Source organism: Hevea brasiliensis, chromosome 5, assembly GCF_030052815.1.
Source record: "Hevea brasiliensis isolate MT/VB/25A 57/8 chromosome 5, ASM3005281v1, whole genome shotgun sequence".
Lineage (NCBI taxonomy): Eukaryota > Viridiplantae > Streptophyta > Magnoliopsida > Malpighiales > Euphorbiaceae > Hevea > Hevea brasiliensis.
The window spans coordinates 55,466,863-55,483,994 of record NC_079497.1 but is presented as its reverse complement, the minus strand read 5'-3'; positions in this window follow the sequence as shown (position 1 = coordinate 55,483,994).

Sequence of the window (17,132 nt, the reverse complement as noted above, 5' to 3'; positions counted from 1 at the left end):
GAGAGAAATGCTACATTTACACAGATCACAAGAGCTTGAAGTACTTGGGCATCCAGAAGGAGTTGAATTTGAGGCAGAGGAGATGGTTAGAACTGATTAAAGACTATGATTGCTTAATAGAATATCAGCCAGGGAAAGCAAATGTGGTGGCTGACGCCTTAAGTCGCAAGACTATGGAAAGTCTCAGAGTTTCTCCTTTTTCCATGGCACATGAGTTGAAAGCACAGCTGTAACATCCCCACTGTACTTATTTTGTACGTTCTATTGCTCCAGTAGTCAAATAACAATCCAGGCAAGTCAGTATGTCTGGAACTACACTTCAGTGATAGTAAACAGACATATAATGATGAAATAAATAAAAATAAAATACAAGAAAAATCAAACAAAAATGAAAGAGAGAAAACGAAGCTAAGTTAAACGAGCCGGCACCACAGCGATGGGTGACCGCACCGGGAAGGCCGTTGCCGACCCCAGGACCGCAGGGAACCCTCGGAATTTAATTTTGAGACATAAATAAAGATTTATTGAAATGTAATTGACACTAGAAATATCAAAGAAAAATTAATAAATTAGTACAAGGAAAAACAAAAAATCGAGAAACAGACAAAAATCGGTATTACCAAAAAATCGGGAATATAACCCGAAGTGGGGTATTTTGGTCATTTGATACGTAGGGTTGCCTTTTGACCTGAATGTCCATTAAAAATAAATGATATTACACTTTATAAATGTCTTAAAAATTAAAATTGTGGTACATTATATTAATAGTGCAAGAAATGAGGTATAAAGTGAATAATTAAAATCTTAACATATAAAATTACTTAATTAAAAGTGAGTGGAGCACTAAGGGGTATTTAAACACTTAAAGGACATGTGTATGTCCACTAAACACTTCAGTTTTCTACATCATCTTCTCCAGCCGAAATGGACCACCATGAAAACACCATGGGCAAAGCTTCCTAATCTCTCATGCAAGCACCTTCACGCTATGTTTCTACTTAAATTCTTTCATTAAACTTGGTCCACTCCTCTTGGGCAGATTATAGAGAACAAAAAGGAAGAGATTTGGTGAAGTTTTAACAAGCTCCAAAAGTGGTAAGTGTCCAAAATCCCTCCCTTGCTTTAGTAAAGCTTGTGTTTAGGTTGAGGTGAGTGTTTTGGTGAAGAGAAATAAAAGAAATAGTGAGAAATGGACTTGTCCATTTTCGGCAGCCATGAACCCTTGTTGAGCTTGAGTTATTTTTTCTTCTAATGAATGAAAATGAAGGTTGATTAATTCAAATGAAAGTTAGAGTAAGTTTGTGCATAAGTATGTACATGTAGTGTTTAGATTTAAGGTGTGAAATGGAACCTTGAAGCCTTGAGCAAACTGCCATGTTTGGCAGCCCCTAATAGCATGAATTTGTGTGTGAATATATGGTTATTAATGATATATGTTAATGTCAATTTGTGGGCAGCGAGTGTAAGTGATGTTGAAGTATGAATATGTTGAAGTATATGTGTAATATTAACATTGAAGTATGTTGAATTTTGGTGGAAGTGAATGTTGAACTTAATGATGGATTATGTGCATTGAGGACTTGAACATTCTGCCCAGAATTGTTGCTGAAATTGTGTACAATATATGTATAGAAGTGTTGTTGATTGAATATTGTAGTAATGTGGAGGAGGAGGAACATTAAATTGGAAGTGTATGAGCTTTGTGCAGGTTGTGTATTGAAGGTAGCACCTAAATGAGGCCATAAGTGCCAAACTATGAACCCAATTGGCATCAGGCCAATATGGGGTGAAACTAGACACCAAATAGGCCAACTTTCATGTAGAAAGGTTGCCAAAATTCTGCCTAGAAACTGACCTTAAAAAGTGACCAAATCCGGATTAGTGCATTTGAGGCCTGAAAACTAACCATTTGGGCAGCAGTTAGCGTTTAGGCCATAACTCACTCAAAACAGGTCCAATTGACCTGAAATTTTGACCATGAATAGTTAAGACCTATATCCACAAGTCTTATGAAGACACCAAAGCCCATAAATGACCAAAACTAAGTCAAATGGCTTGCACAAGTTCAGGCACAAAAACTGCCGAACCAAAAGTGACCAAAAAAATTGACCAAATTGTGCACTAAAAGTGCAATCTGTCCAGCTTTAGCAAATTGACCATATCTTGGTCTACACAACTCGGAATGACCTGAAATTTTTTTCCGCGTGCAATAAGACATAGAGCTACAATTTTTCTTCTTTGACCAGAAGCTAAAAACCAATGGAAATAGGACTATAAGCTAGACCAACCTAGCACACAAAAATTGAGAATTTGACATTTTGCATACAATGATGCTTGAAGCATTTTGGCAATGAATGCCAACTTGTAAAAATGGTAAATTGCACTATATTGGCAACATATTGAGATATAAATTGTGACATATTGATGTTAGAAACAACTTGTCCATATTACCTAAAAAGGTCAACATATGCATTGACTTGTGAATTATACAATAGTTAGTAAGCTCCAAAGATTGAAGAACTAAACAATTAATTTATAATGTGCCCTAGTTTGCCTAGTTGACTAGTATGGATAGGTTGGCATGCCAATAGGATTCTGACAGCTGTTCTATAAATGGCTTTATGCCATACTGTGTTTTTACGGCCTATTATGCCGATCAGGATTTTAATAGCCTACGGCTATACATATTGTGTATTTATTTTTGGCTTATCGCCAGATTGACTATATGGCTTTTTAGCCACGCTATTTGCACACCGGGAGACACTTTGTGACCGATGGTGTGACGGCTCGAGGTACTAGGTACCCAGTGCCAGTATATCCGTTTATCCAGTCTGGTCAGTATATAGGCTACACGGGCAGTAATTCAAGTATTATTAAATTCAAATACCTAAATGCAATCTACTGACATACAACACCATCAAAAATTTGTAAACACTTTATTTACTTTATTTTAGTGTATATTTCTTTACATTTGGCACCACTAAGCAAAATTGCTTAGCGCGTTGCTTTTGTAATGCGTAAGTATTTGAGACATAGTTGGGGAGCCCAACAGACCTACTACCGGGTGAGACATCAGATCTGCACAGGAGTCCAGAGTCATCTGCACTGCATTGCATACATGGCAGGACTTAGGATATCTTGTATTTTATACTTTTGTTGTATATTTGAAATTCAGCCCTGTATTTTTAATGTTATGAAAGCTCTAAAGTTTGTAATATTTTGTACATATTAAATAACATGGAGATTTTCTGTATATATTTAAATTATTATGGACTATATTATGGAACTGTTTAATGGCTATAAAAGTCTATTGACTTTACTGAGAAATAGAGACTGTGAAATGTTTGAGATTTTGATATCATCATATTAAACTGTTTTCAACAGGTTTGGAAGGACAGCTTGTCCTAAATATAGACGGCACCTTGCCAAATTTTTATTACCAATCTTGAAACACTGATTTTAAGAAAGTATGACAATAGTATCAACATGATATGAATATTACATAAATGACTTCTTAAAATCAAATTGAGTTCAAGAAATGAGATAATCACATATTAGGTGTTCCGGCACGCTGTGTAGCATGCCTTGCTCGGCTATACTGTAGACAGGTGAGGGGTGTTACAACAGCATGCCAATATGGAGATTGATGATGAGGGACAGACAGTAGTTGCATGGCATGTACAGCTAGTGTTCATTGATCATATCAGAATGGCTGCTCAGAATGATGAAAAATATCAAAAGCTACTGAAAGAAGTCCAGCAGGGTAAGAAACCTGAATTTTCTGTGAGGGATGTAACACCCCAAAGTTCGGTAGTGCATTCTACTGCTCTGGTGACCAGTGCTGTCCGGACAGCTAGGATGCATAGAACTACACTTCAATATGAGTGAGGAGACATAAAATAATGAAATACAAGAAAAGAAAATACAAGAAAAACAAAAGAAAAATAATAGCAAAGAAATGTGATCAAGTTAAGCGAGCCGGGAAACCTAGCGATGGGTGATCATGACTGAAGTCACGGCGACCGTTGACTAGCTACGGACTGCGGAACCACGAAAACATTTTTAGGACTTAAATAGACCCTTATAGAAGAATAAATATCATTAGAAAGATCAAAGAAAACTTAAATAATTAGTACAAAGAAAAGTGAGAAATCGAAAAACAGACAAAACCCGGTGTTACCGAAAAATCGGGAATGCAACCCGAACAGGGGCATTGTGGTCATTTGACATCCCGAATTGTCTTTTGACCTAAATGTCCATTAAAAATAAATAGTATTACACTTAGAAAATAAAATGAAAATTTAATTTGGTGGTACCTAATGTAAATAGCAAAAATGGGGAGTTAAATGTGGGAAATTTAAACTTTTGAATAAATTAACATTATCTTTCCTCTTAGTGCTCCACTCACACCTAAAGTGGACCACTTAATCTGCATTTGGACAGCAGATTCATTTCCTTCTTCAACCTCAAAAATTCAGCCGTGAGCCTCCAAGAAGAACACCATGGCCAAAGCTTCCAAGCTCCATGCATGAACTCCAATCTTCACTTTCGTGCCATAAATCCAACAATTCCCTTCATGAAAGTTTATCCTCACATCAAGAACAATCCTTGGAGAGGAAATAGTGGAGTTGTCAAGGGCAGCAAGGGTCACACATATGAGGTAAGTTTACATTTTTGAAGATTGCTTTGTTAAACTTTGTGTACATGTTATGGGTGTTGGTTTTGTGAAGGAAATTTTTAAGTTTGAAGAGTATTGAGATATCCATTTTTGAGCAGCCATGTAATCATGTATTGATGAAGTATTTGTACATATAATTGATGAGAATTATGTTGGTTGTGATGATTTAATAACCTAGTGAATTACTTCATATTTATATGGTGATTTTTGGCACTTGGATGGGAATTGATGAATTGTAGGACAATTTGGTGTTGAAGAAGATTTTCGGCAGCTTGGGGACACTTGAATAAATGTATGTATTCATGGAAGTGTTGGCAGAATATTGACATAGAAGGATTGATGGATATGTATATGAACTTGTTGTGTAAAGAGTATGTAAAAACTAGTAATGTTATGTGTATGTGTAATTGTGTTTGGACTTTGGGAATTAGAGTTATATTTGGTGTATTGAAGATAATTGTAATCTGCCCAAAGTGATGTTAATGTAAAGTAATATATAGTTTTGGTAATGTACCAAAACAGATTTGGTAGGGAAGTAAACATATTGCAAGGTAAATGTGTGTAATTGATGTGTGTTAAGCAAAGTAACCAAGGGCAGTGTACATTTTAGCCAATAAGTTTAAATGTGTAACCTCAATTGGTATGAGACCAATTGGAGGTGGAACTAGGCACAAAATGTGCCAACTTTCGTTGAGAAAACATACCAAAATTCTGCTTGCAAGGTGACCTAAGAAAATGACCAATTCGGATTAGGTACAATTAGGACCTGAAAAATGACCAATTGGGCAGCAGTGAGTGTTTAGGCCATAACTCACTCAAAACAGGTCCAATTGACCTGAAATTCTAACCATGAATAGTTAAGACCCATACATACAAGTCTTATGAAGACACCAAAACCCAGAAATGACCAGAATCAAGTCAAAAAGCTTGCACAAGTTCGGGTCCAAAAACTGGCCGAACCAAAGTTGACCAAATTGACCTAAAATTGACCTAATTTGATGCCATTTGACCAGCAATAGTATAATGACCATAACTTGGTCTACTTAACTCGGATTGACCTGAAATTTTGCCCCGCGTGCAATAAGACATAGATCTACAAGTTTGTAGTTTTGACCGAAACCCGAAAACCGAGGGAACTAGGCCGTCCGGCTAGGTCAATCTAGTATCCCGAAATCCAGCAATTTACAATGAAATGCAAGAAAACGCAATATACATAGAATTGAGTTTGGTAACACGTACCAACCCTAAAATCCTATCGAATGTGACATATAAAGGACACTAAAACCTAATTTACCTAGAAAACGCATCGATGGTTGGTATATTAGGTAATTAAGCAAATAAAGGTATTCAGTGAATTGTTTATCGAACATTATCGTTAGAGGCAAATTAATTTAGCACTGAAACACTTCAAATTGTGTTTCTCAGTTAACAAGGACTCAGTAAAAGGGACAAAAATACTGAGTCAAGACCAGGAGACAATTATCAGAGGTTTGTGCACAACTAGTTTTTAACTGATTTTACTTTGAATATTTCATATGATTAAATGACATATTTTTCTTATGTATTATGTTTAACAAGCATTGGATTTAATTCAATGATTATTGAAAATTGTTATAGCATGTATGAATTCAGCTTTGTGAAATGGTATTTCCACAAGTATTAAGCATTGTTATGGATTGAATAAATTATGTTTTGGAAAATTGTGATAGAACATGTTTTGAATTGTGAAGGTAATTTTCATGGAAAAATGCAAATTTATGATTTGAATTGTGATGAGCATAAAAATTATTGGATATTAGAATTGACTTTGAATCAAATTATATTGTGATTTATGCTCACTAAATAGATTGTAATATTGTTTTATATCTCACTATAGATGCTTGACTAGGTTATTACCCGTCTCTCTCATTTGTTGAGAAGACAATGGAGTTAGTTGTGTTTTGATTACCATGGTACGTGCACAGGCTTAGATTTTCCTCTGATTTGAGGTTAGAACTAAGTTTATTTTATCGTTATGGCCCTTGCGGAAGATTCATTATTGTGATGGTACTATGCACGATGATTCGACCTCCCCGACCATAGGGAGTTAGAATCTGATTCGACCTCCCCGACCATAGGGAGTTAGAATCACATCGAATATGGCCCTTTCGGATTAGTCTTGCATGGTTAGTGAGATAAATAATGATTTTTGAGATAAAGAATGAGTTTTGAGATACAATATGATTTTTGAGATACAATATGATTTTTGAAATACATAATGATTTTTGAGATACAGAATGGCTTTTGAATGGTAAGAAATTGTGATTTCAATTATGGTTTATGTATAATTGATTTTGTTGAATTACTTAAATGGTTAGTCATGGTTTGATAAATTGAATTTTGTGATCAAAGTCATTTATACAAATGATTTACATTGTTGGCAACGAATATTTTGAGTTTTGAAATTTGATGAGTATTCAGATTCCTAATTTATTTAATGTAAATTTTGTCAATGTATATTGTACTATGTTTTAAATTATAGTTGTGCACCACTGAGTTCACCACTCAGCGATAGCTTTGTATGCTGTCGCAGGTAAGAAGAGCATAGAGCAGTAAGTAAATTTCCTTGAAGATATATTCAGATCAGCTCCAGGTATATCATAGATATACCCATGTATATAGGTTTTGATGTATGCATGTAATAATATGTATGTAAATTATTTGAGCAGTTGTATAGAAACTCTTGTAAAATATTTTGGTATGTAATTAAATGTAAATTATTGTAAATGTAAATTTGAGATTTCATTTACTTGAAGAGTTTTGTATTATATTTCTTGTATCTCAGTCTTTGAAAAATCACTGCGGATTTGAGTTGAGAAAAATGTTGGAGTTGAGATTTGCAAATACATATTGAAGTGCTTTTTCTGAGTTTTCTTAAGAACTGTTTTATCCAAAATACAGAGGGCACTCTGCCAAAATTTTTACAGAAATTCCAAATAATTCAAATGTGTAAATTCTATCACTTCAGTTCAAAAAGGTTTTAACACCTATAAATAGTGCTCACCACTGTAAAAGAAGTAAGAAAAGTTTTGAAAATCCCTTGTAGTGTATTTAATGGGTTATCAATAGACAGAGTTGGTAATTCATTAGGTATACTAAGGGATCATGTTATGCCTTACAGAGGGGTAGGGTGTGATAAGGGATGATGGTTTATTGCTACATCAAGGTAGAATGTGCATTTTTAATGATGTGGAATTGAGATAGATCATTATGAAGGGAGCACATGAGTCTCTTTTTGCTATGCATCCTGGTGGAACTAAAATGTACAGAGGGCTGAAAGAGCATTACTGGTGGATGGGTATGAAGAGGGATATAGCTGATTTTGTTTCCAAATGCCTAACTTATCAGCAAGTAAAGGCAGAACATCAAGTACCAGCAGGTTTGTTACATCCATTGCCAGTACTAGAGTTGAAATGGGAACGAATAACTATGGATTTTGTGATGGGACTTCCAAGGACACAGAATAGTCATGATGCAGTATGGGTTATAATTGATAAACTAACCAAGTCTACTCACTGTTTGCCAGTCCGGATGGACTATAGCCTAGAAAGATTGGCTAGATTGTACATAAATGAGATTGTAAAATTGCATGGAGTGCCAGTATCGATTGTATCTGACAGAGATCCCAGGTTCACTTCTAGATTCTGGGCTAGCCTTTAGAGAGCCCTAGGAACTAGATTGAACTTTAGCACAGCATTCCATCCACAGACAGATGGCCAGTTTGAGAGGGTAATTCAGATATTGGAGGATATGCTACGGGCTTGTGTGATTGAGTTTGAATGTAGTTGGGATACACACTTGCCTTTAATTGAGTTTTGCTTATAATAATAGTTACCAATCAAGGATTGGGATGCCTCCATATGAAGCTTTGTATGGCACAAAGTGCATAACTCCCCTATGTTGGTATGAAATAGGTGAGAGAAAGATGATTGGGCCAGAAATTATTCAGTAGACAGAGGAAAAGATCAGATTGATCAGAGATCAACTCAAGGCTACCTCAGACCGTCAGAAGTCCTATATTGATCTGAAGAGAAGAGATATTGAATATGCAGTGGGTGATAAGGTATTCCTTAAAGTTTCTCCTTGGAAGAGGATTATGAGATTTGGCAGAAAGGGAAAACTGAGTCCTCGCTTTATCAGACCATATGAGGTTTTGGAAAGAGTGGGTCCTTTGGCATATCGGTTAGCATTACCTCCAGAGCTAGAAAGGATACACAGTATCTTCCATGTGTCCATGTTAATGATGTACAGATCTGACCCATCTCATGTACTATCAGTTGAAGAGATTGAGGTAAATCCAGACCTCTCATATGAGGAAAAGCCCATAGAAATTCTAGCATATGAGGTGAAGCAGCTGAGGAATAAACAGGTACACTTGGTTAAAGTGCTGTGGAACCATCATTCAGGCAAGGAAGCTACTTGGGAATGTGAATAGGACATGAGGAGACAGCACCCACAGCTGTTCAGAAACTGATGCAAGGTAAAATTTTGAGAAGAAATTTATTTTAAGGGGGGAGAATTGTAACACCCCTATGTTCGGTAGTGCGTTCTACTGTTCCGGTGACCAGTGTTGTCCGGACAGCTAGGATGCCTAGAACTACATTTAAAAGTTAGTGAGGAGACATAGAATAATGAAACACAAGAAAAGAAAATACAAGAAAAACAAAGAAAAAATAATAGCAATGAAATGTAACCAAGTCAAACGAGCCGAGAACCATAACGATGGGTGACTGCATTGGGAAGTTGCGGTGTAGACCGTTGACTAGCCCTGGACCATGGGGAACCCTGGAAAATATTTTTATGACTTAAATAAATGTCTATTGAAGTATAAATATCATTATAAATATGAAAGAAAAATTAATTAATCAATACAAAGAAAAACGAGAAATTGAGAAAACGACAAAACTCGGTGTTACCGAAAAATCGGGAATGCAGCCCGAATAGGGCCATTGTGGTTATTTGACCCCGAGTTGCCTTTTGACCTAAATTTCCATTAAAAATAAATGATATTAAACTTTGAAAATACCATAAAAATTAAAATGGTGGTCCATTATGTAAATAATGAAAAAAATTGAGGTAAATGTGAGAATTTAAAAACTTGGAATAAATAACCATTTTATTTCTTTAGTGCTCCACTAACCTTAACTTTGGGACACCTTAAGGGACACTTGGAATGCTGAAAACCCATCATCAACCTCACTTTGCAAAGTCAGCAGAATCCTTTCTCCCAAGGTCCATCTATGGCCGTCCATGGTGAGAGCTTAAGTTCACCATGTTCTAGCCACTTTTTCCATTAGGTTCCTTCACTAAACTTGACCACCATACCTGGGGCAGCATACTAGGAGCAAGAAAGTTAAGTTTTGGTGAGGTTTTGAAGAACTTCAAAAGTGATAAGTGAATGTTTTCAATTCTTGTTTCATTGAAAGTGTAACCAAGGTTGTAGGTAGTTGGTTTATGGAAGAATTTTTGAAGTTTGATATTTTAATGGAGATGTACATTTTTGAAGCCATGGAAATTCTATATATGTAGCTTGTTTTTACTTGTTTATGGTTATCTAAGATGTTGTTATTGATGGCAGCATGGATATGTGTATAATGGTTTGAATTTGGACATGTATATGAGGTATGTCATATGGTTAATTGTTGTAATTGGACTTGGAAAAATTTTGAGTTATAATGTGTCTGTTGAGAGTGGTTACAAGCTACCAAAATGACCAAAAATGTGAAGTAAAGTGTGTTAATGTTATGGTACAAACCAGAATTGGCATGGAAGAGTTAATTTGTTAAGTGTTGGATGTGTAATTGGTAAGGATGAACAATGTGTAATAGGGCAGTGTATGTTTTGGCTTAGAACCTTAAGTGTGTGGCTCCAATTTGGTATGAGACCAATTGGAGTGAAACTAGGCACAAAATGTGCCAACTTTCATGAAGGAAGCTTACCAAAATTCTACCTAGAAGGTAACTTGAAAAAACACCAAATCCGGATTAGTGAATTGAAAGCCTGAAAATTGACCATTTGGGCAGTAGTTGGTGTTTTGGCCAGCATTGGTAAATTGACTATAACTTGGTCTACACAACTCATAATGACCTGAAATTTTGCCTCGCGTGCAATAAGGCATAGACCTACAAGTTTGTAGCTTGGACCGAAGCCTGAAAAGCGAGGAAACTAGGTCATCCAGTTAGATCAAATTAGTATACCGAAATCCGACAAATTGCAATAAAATGCAATATACATGAAAATGAATTTGGTAACATGTGCCAACACTGAAAGGCTATAAAATGTGACATATTGGTAACATTAAACCTAATTCACCTATAGTGCATCGAGGGTCAACATTTTAGGTTGACTAAGAAAAATATTAGAATTCAATAAATTAATTATTCAACCTTATTATTAGAGACAGTTTAAATGAGTACTGAAACACTTCAAATTGTGTGTTTCAGTTAGCAAAGACTTAGGGAAGGGGAAGGAAACACTGAGTTAGGGCCAAGAGACATTTATCAGAGTTTTGTGCACAACAATTACTTCTTTTGACTTTTCAATTGAAATAAATTATGAGAATTTCGTACGTTATTATTTTGAATTGTTTGAATGGAAATTTGATGGATACTTATTGTTTGAAAATATTACAATTGGTTTGAAACCACAGCTATCATGCATATTGATTAAATTCCTCGCTAGCTTGTCTAGTGGGATGAATTGACTTTGAATTCCCTCTCTGGTTGAAGTGTTGAGGTGTGTGCCTGTTGAGGACGAATAGAATGAGTACTCATATTATTGCTAGCTAGCTATGTTATTCCTCACTAGCCATCGGCTTTTGGGATGAATTGGATTTTGGAACATGATTAAGCTATGTGTATGATTTATTGATATTTATTGTGATATTGTGAAAGGGAGTTTAAATTCTTTATGACATTCACTGTCTTTGAATTTAACTATGGTTTTAAGTATCTACTATTTATACGACTTATAATTTATGATTTAAAGTTGCATTTTGTTAATGTTGTGCACCACTGAGACATTCGTTTAGCGATAGCTTTTCATTCTTTATCGCAGTAGATGATCGGGAGTGTGAGACTAGGCTGCTAGTGCTTCATTGAGAGTTCATCGGGTATATTGAGTATACCATACTTTGCATTTTATATTGTAATGTATGTTCACTGTATGTATATATTGTTCTTGGTTTTGAGCAGTTGTAAATTAAAATTGTACATTGAAGTTGTAAAATAAATTGTAAATTATTTTAGCTTGTAAAATTTGTCATATATTTCTTTTATCTGAGCTTTTGAAAACACTGGAAAAATTATTATGGATCTGAGTTGGCAAATGTTGAGAAATATATTGTGTTGATTGAATATTGGAGTTTAGGGATTGAACAAAATATAGGAAGTGCTTTTTTACAGGTTTTTGAAGAACTGTTTTATTCAAAATACAGATGGCACTCTGCCAGAATTTTTACTGAAATTATTAATTCTTTAAATGTATTATCTGGTTTCACTTCAGTCAAAAAACTTTTTAACACCTATAAATAGTGCTCACCACTGTAAAAAGAAGTAAGAAAAGGTTTAAAATCCTTTGTAGTGTATTTAATGGGTTATCAGTAGACGAAGTTGGTAATTCATTAGGTATACTATGGGATCATGTTATGCCTTACGGAAGGGTAGGGTGTCACAATGGTTAACACCTAGCATAGCATGCCATAGCCACCCAATCAATAATAAGTTTTACCTTAAATGAACCTATAATCATATGTTACCATACATTAGAATCTCTCTGTTATAAAATCCCAATTCAAGCTGGAGTCATGGTTTAAGTAAAACCCCATTTGCTATGAATATTATGTTCTCTTTTAATTCCAGTTCTAAATCAAAAAGATTTTCTCATCAGAACTCTTTTCTGATTAAATCTATATGTCCTAGCCAGGAACTTGAAACATCAAGAATAATTAAATGAACATAGGATTTTATCCCTATTTATTTAGGGTAACAGATTCCATCTTGATCAACACCTACCTCCATATATAACTAGTAGGAGCCAACACATGCGCATATACCCATACACAATACAAGTAAGAAAGTAGTATCAAACTCAAACCACCTATATACAAGATAACTGTCCTATCTCAGGTCTAAAGATTATATGCACTAATATGATTTATGATAATACATTGACAAAAGTAAACTCCATGTGCTTGTCATAAGTGTCACACTTTTAACCTACTTATCATGTATAAGTGCCTATCATGTTTGTTATATGGCATGAGACTCACCATTCCATCTTATTTACATTTCATATAAATAACTTGGGAACAAACATGATTACAATCTTTCTGGATAAGTCATGTCCTTATTGTAAAGTATCCTTGATTGTGAACCTATTTATGATACTTTGTGCTAGAAATACTGTCACTTATATTCTTAACAACTTAAGAATAGAATTTCTAACAAAATATCAATGGACCTTTTCTGTTACACATAAATATATTATGTAAACGAAAAAGTGAAAATGCCTTTTATTAATAAAATATGTACAAGATACTTACTAAATGATATGCTCTAGGGCATACTACTAATAATCTCCCACTAGTACTAGAGCCATTCATTACAATACCTTAGACCCATCTTCTCAAGATGTCAATCTAACTGAGCTAGTGACAAAGGCTTAGTGAATGGATTAGTTGGATTTTTCAGCTGATGCTATTTTTCTGCATGGCTATATCGCCTTGCCCAACTATCTCTCTGATAATGTGGTAGCACCTTTTTATGTGTTTGGATTTCTAGTGAGAACGGGGTTCCTTATATCTAAAAAACTTCTTTTGCAGCATCTGATGTAGTAATATACTCGGCCTCTATAGAGAAATCAGCAGTCGTACTCTGTTTGAAACTCTTTCAACTAACTGCATTTCCATTACAAATGAACTAGTGGTAGACTTTCTATCATTGATATCTGATTGGAAATCAGAATCAGTATAACCATCCAATTGCAAGTCACCACCTCCATATATCAAGAATAAATCCTTAGTTCTTATCAAGTACTTAAGGATATTCTTGACAACTATCCAGTGTTCCAAACCTGGATTGGATTGATACCTGCTAGTCAAACTAATAAATGCGATATCCGGCCTAGTACACAACATTTCATACATTAAACTTCCAATAGCCGAAGCATATGGAATCTTAACCATTTTATCTCTTTCTTCAGGTGTCTTTAGAGACATCTCTTTAGAAAGGTGGATACTATGTCTCACTGGTAACAATCCTCTCTTGGAATCAAGCATGTTAAACCTCTTTAACACCTTTTCTAAGTATAGACTTTGGGATAAACCAATTATTCTTTTCGCTCTATCTCTATAAATGAGAATCTCAAGAATATAAGTTACCTCCCCTAAGTCTTTCATGGAGAATGTATTTGACAACCATACCTTTACAATTGTCAACATACCTGTGTCATTACCCATCAACAGAATATTATCCACATATAAGACAAGGAAGGTGATAGCACTATCACTAACCTTCTTATATACACATGGCTCATCCTCATTTTTGATAAAATCAAATGACTTAATGGCTTCATCAAAACGAATGTTCCAACTCCTCGAAGCTTGCTTCGTTCCATAAATGGTTTGCTTTAGCTTACATACTTTGGAACCATCTTGGGATTCAAAACCCCTAGGTTATTCCATGAAAATGTTTTCTTCAATGTATCGATTGAGAAAAGTTATTTTAACATCCATCTGCCAAATCTCACAATCTTAGTATGCAGCTATTGCTAATAGAATTCTAATTGATTTAAGCATGGTAACAGGCGAGAAAATCTCCTCATAGTCGATTCCTTGCCTTTGGCAAAACCCTTTCGCTACTAGCCTTGCTTTATAGGTCTCTACCTATCCATCAGAACCAATTTTCTTCTTGAAAACCCATTTGTTCCCTATAGGTACAATACCTTCAGGTGGGTCAACAAGATCCCAAACTTAATTCTTATATATGGAATCAATCTCGGATTTCATAACGTCAATCCATTTTGAAGATTCTATATCTGATATAGTTTCTTCATAGGCAAGTGGATCATCTCCATGATCTACTTCTTCATGAGCAAACAACTCTTGTTCTTCTTTATGAAGGAAACCATATCTCACCGGTGGGTAAGATACCCTGGTTGATCTACAAGGAATAACTGTAGATGTTTCATCAATAGGTTTAGGTTGACTAGATGGATCTATATCCATCTGATCTGTTGATTGGTCATAATTCTCCAATTCTAACTCTATTTGCCTTCCTTTGCCTCCTTCTTGAATAAACTGTTGTTCAAGAAATGTGATATCTCTACTTATCACATTCATTTGTGATGTAGGGAAATAAAAATAATATCCAAAACTATCTTTTGAATATCCAACAAATCGACCCTTTTCTGATCTGGTTTCCAATTTATCAGTGTTCAGCTTTTTAATATAAGCTGGACAAGCCCAAATCTTAACATGCTTAAGACTTGGTTTTCTTTCATGCCATATCTCATAAGGTGTGGAAGATACTGATTTTGATGGAATCCTATTCAGAATATACAAAGCTGATTCTAATGTAAATCCCAAAAGGAGATTGGCATATCAATATAGCTCATCATACTATGTACCATATCCAATAGGGTACGATTTATTCTTTTAGATACACCATTCAGCTGTGCTGTTGCTGGAGGAGTCAGCTGGGAAACAATGCCGTGCACTCTCAAGTATTCATCAAATTCAGTACTCAAGTATTCACCTCCACGATCTGATCGAAGAGCTTTAATACTCTTTCTTGTTTGATTTTCTACTTCATATTTAAATTCTTTGAACTTTTCAAAGGATTCATGTTTGTATTTCATTAAATACAAATATCCAAACCTTGATTTATCATCAGTAAAGGTAATAAAGTAATGAAAACCACCTCTAGCCATTTCTTTAAATGGACCACATACATCACTATGAATTAGCTCCAAAATATTTTCAACTCTTAGCCTTTGTCCTATAAAGGGTGATCTAATCATTTTGCCTTGAAAGCAGGATTCATAAGTTGAAGTAGGTCCAGAACCTAATGAGGATAAAATCCCCATTTTCTATAGCTTTGCAATCCTATCTTCTGCAACATGACCTAATCTTAAGTGCCAAATATATTTTGAACTTGAGTTGATTTTCATCATGGCATTACATTCTTTTAGATGGCTATACTCTGGGGAATTCCATTTCCAATGCCCATTATGCTGGCAGTGGAAACACTTTCCTTTGCCTCCATCAGCTTTAGTCTTCCCTTTCTGTTTAGCTATTTTCTTGGAAGATCCTGGAACTTGAGGTTTCCTTTTCTAATTGCCCTTTTTCTTGTTGGACTTTCCAGCAGAAGATGATGCAATCAAAGCTACCTCTTTTCCTTTATTTCCTGGCATATTCTTTTGGGCAATAACTAGCATGTTGAGTAAACCTGCTAGGGTGCATTCCTGTTTTGTCATGTGGAAATTTGTCACAAAATTCCCAAAAGACTCAGGAAGGGACTAAAGGATCAAATCCATTTGTAATTGGAAATCCATGTTAAAGTCAAGATGTTCCAGTTGCTCAATCAGCTGAGTCATCTTGTGGACATGTTCCCTAATATTCTGTCCCTCAAACACCCTCATGCGGATCAACTGTCTAGATATTTCATACCTAGTATTTCTGCTGTGCTCACCATATAACTCTTGTAGGTGAAGGAGGATCTCACTCGCACTCTACATGTTGTCATGCTGCTTCTATAACTCATTACTCATAGGAGCAAGCATGTAACACTTAGCTCTCATATCATGCTCCTTCCACTTGTCCAAAGTTTCATGTTCCTCTTAAGTGGCCTCTGGAGGTAAGGGACTAGGAACATTTGAATCTAGAACATATCTTATATGTTCAATGTTCAGGACAAGTTTCAAATTTCTTAGCCAATCAGATAGATTAGGTCCTGTCAACCTATTGCGATCAAGTATGCTTGTAAGGATTTTGGATGGTGGTGGTTGTTCTGTGCTCATTATTATTAGAAAATTAACTATAGAAAAAAACCAGATTAATTAGTAAATGTATCATGTAATTAACCAAAATGATTATGGTCATTTAATCAAATTGGGCCTCCCACTAACTTAGCGAATCCAACACTTCCAATGTAGAAAACGGAAATCCTAGTTAGATGGATTTCTAGTGGGTGGTTAAATTCTTATAATCCTGTTGATCATCCTCAGGTACATCTATTATTGGAATTACAATAAACTATAAGTGAGCAACTCCTTGCCCATCACATCTCATGTGAGGTTTAATCCTTTACCTAGTCCCTAATGCTCAAAATCTTAGGTACATCCATTATTGACTTATCTTGCATTAGTTAAGTTGATCCCATTGAGGCAGTAATTATGCAAATAATTTTAATGTCCT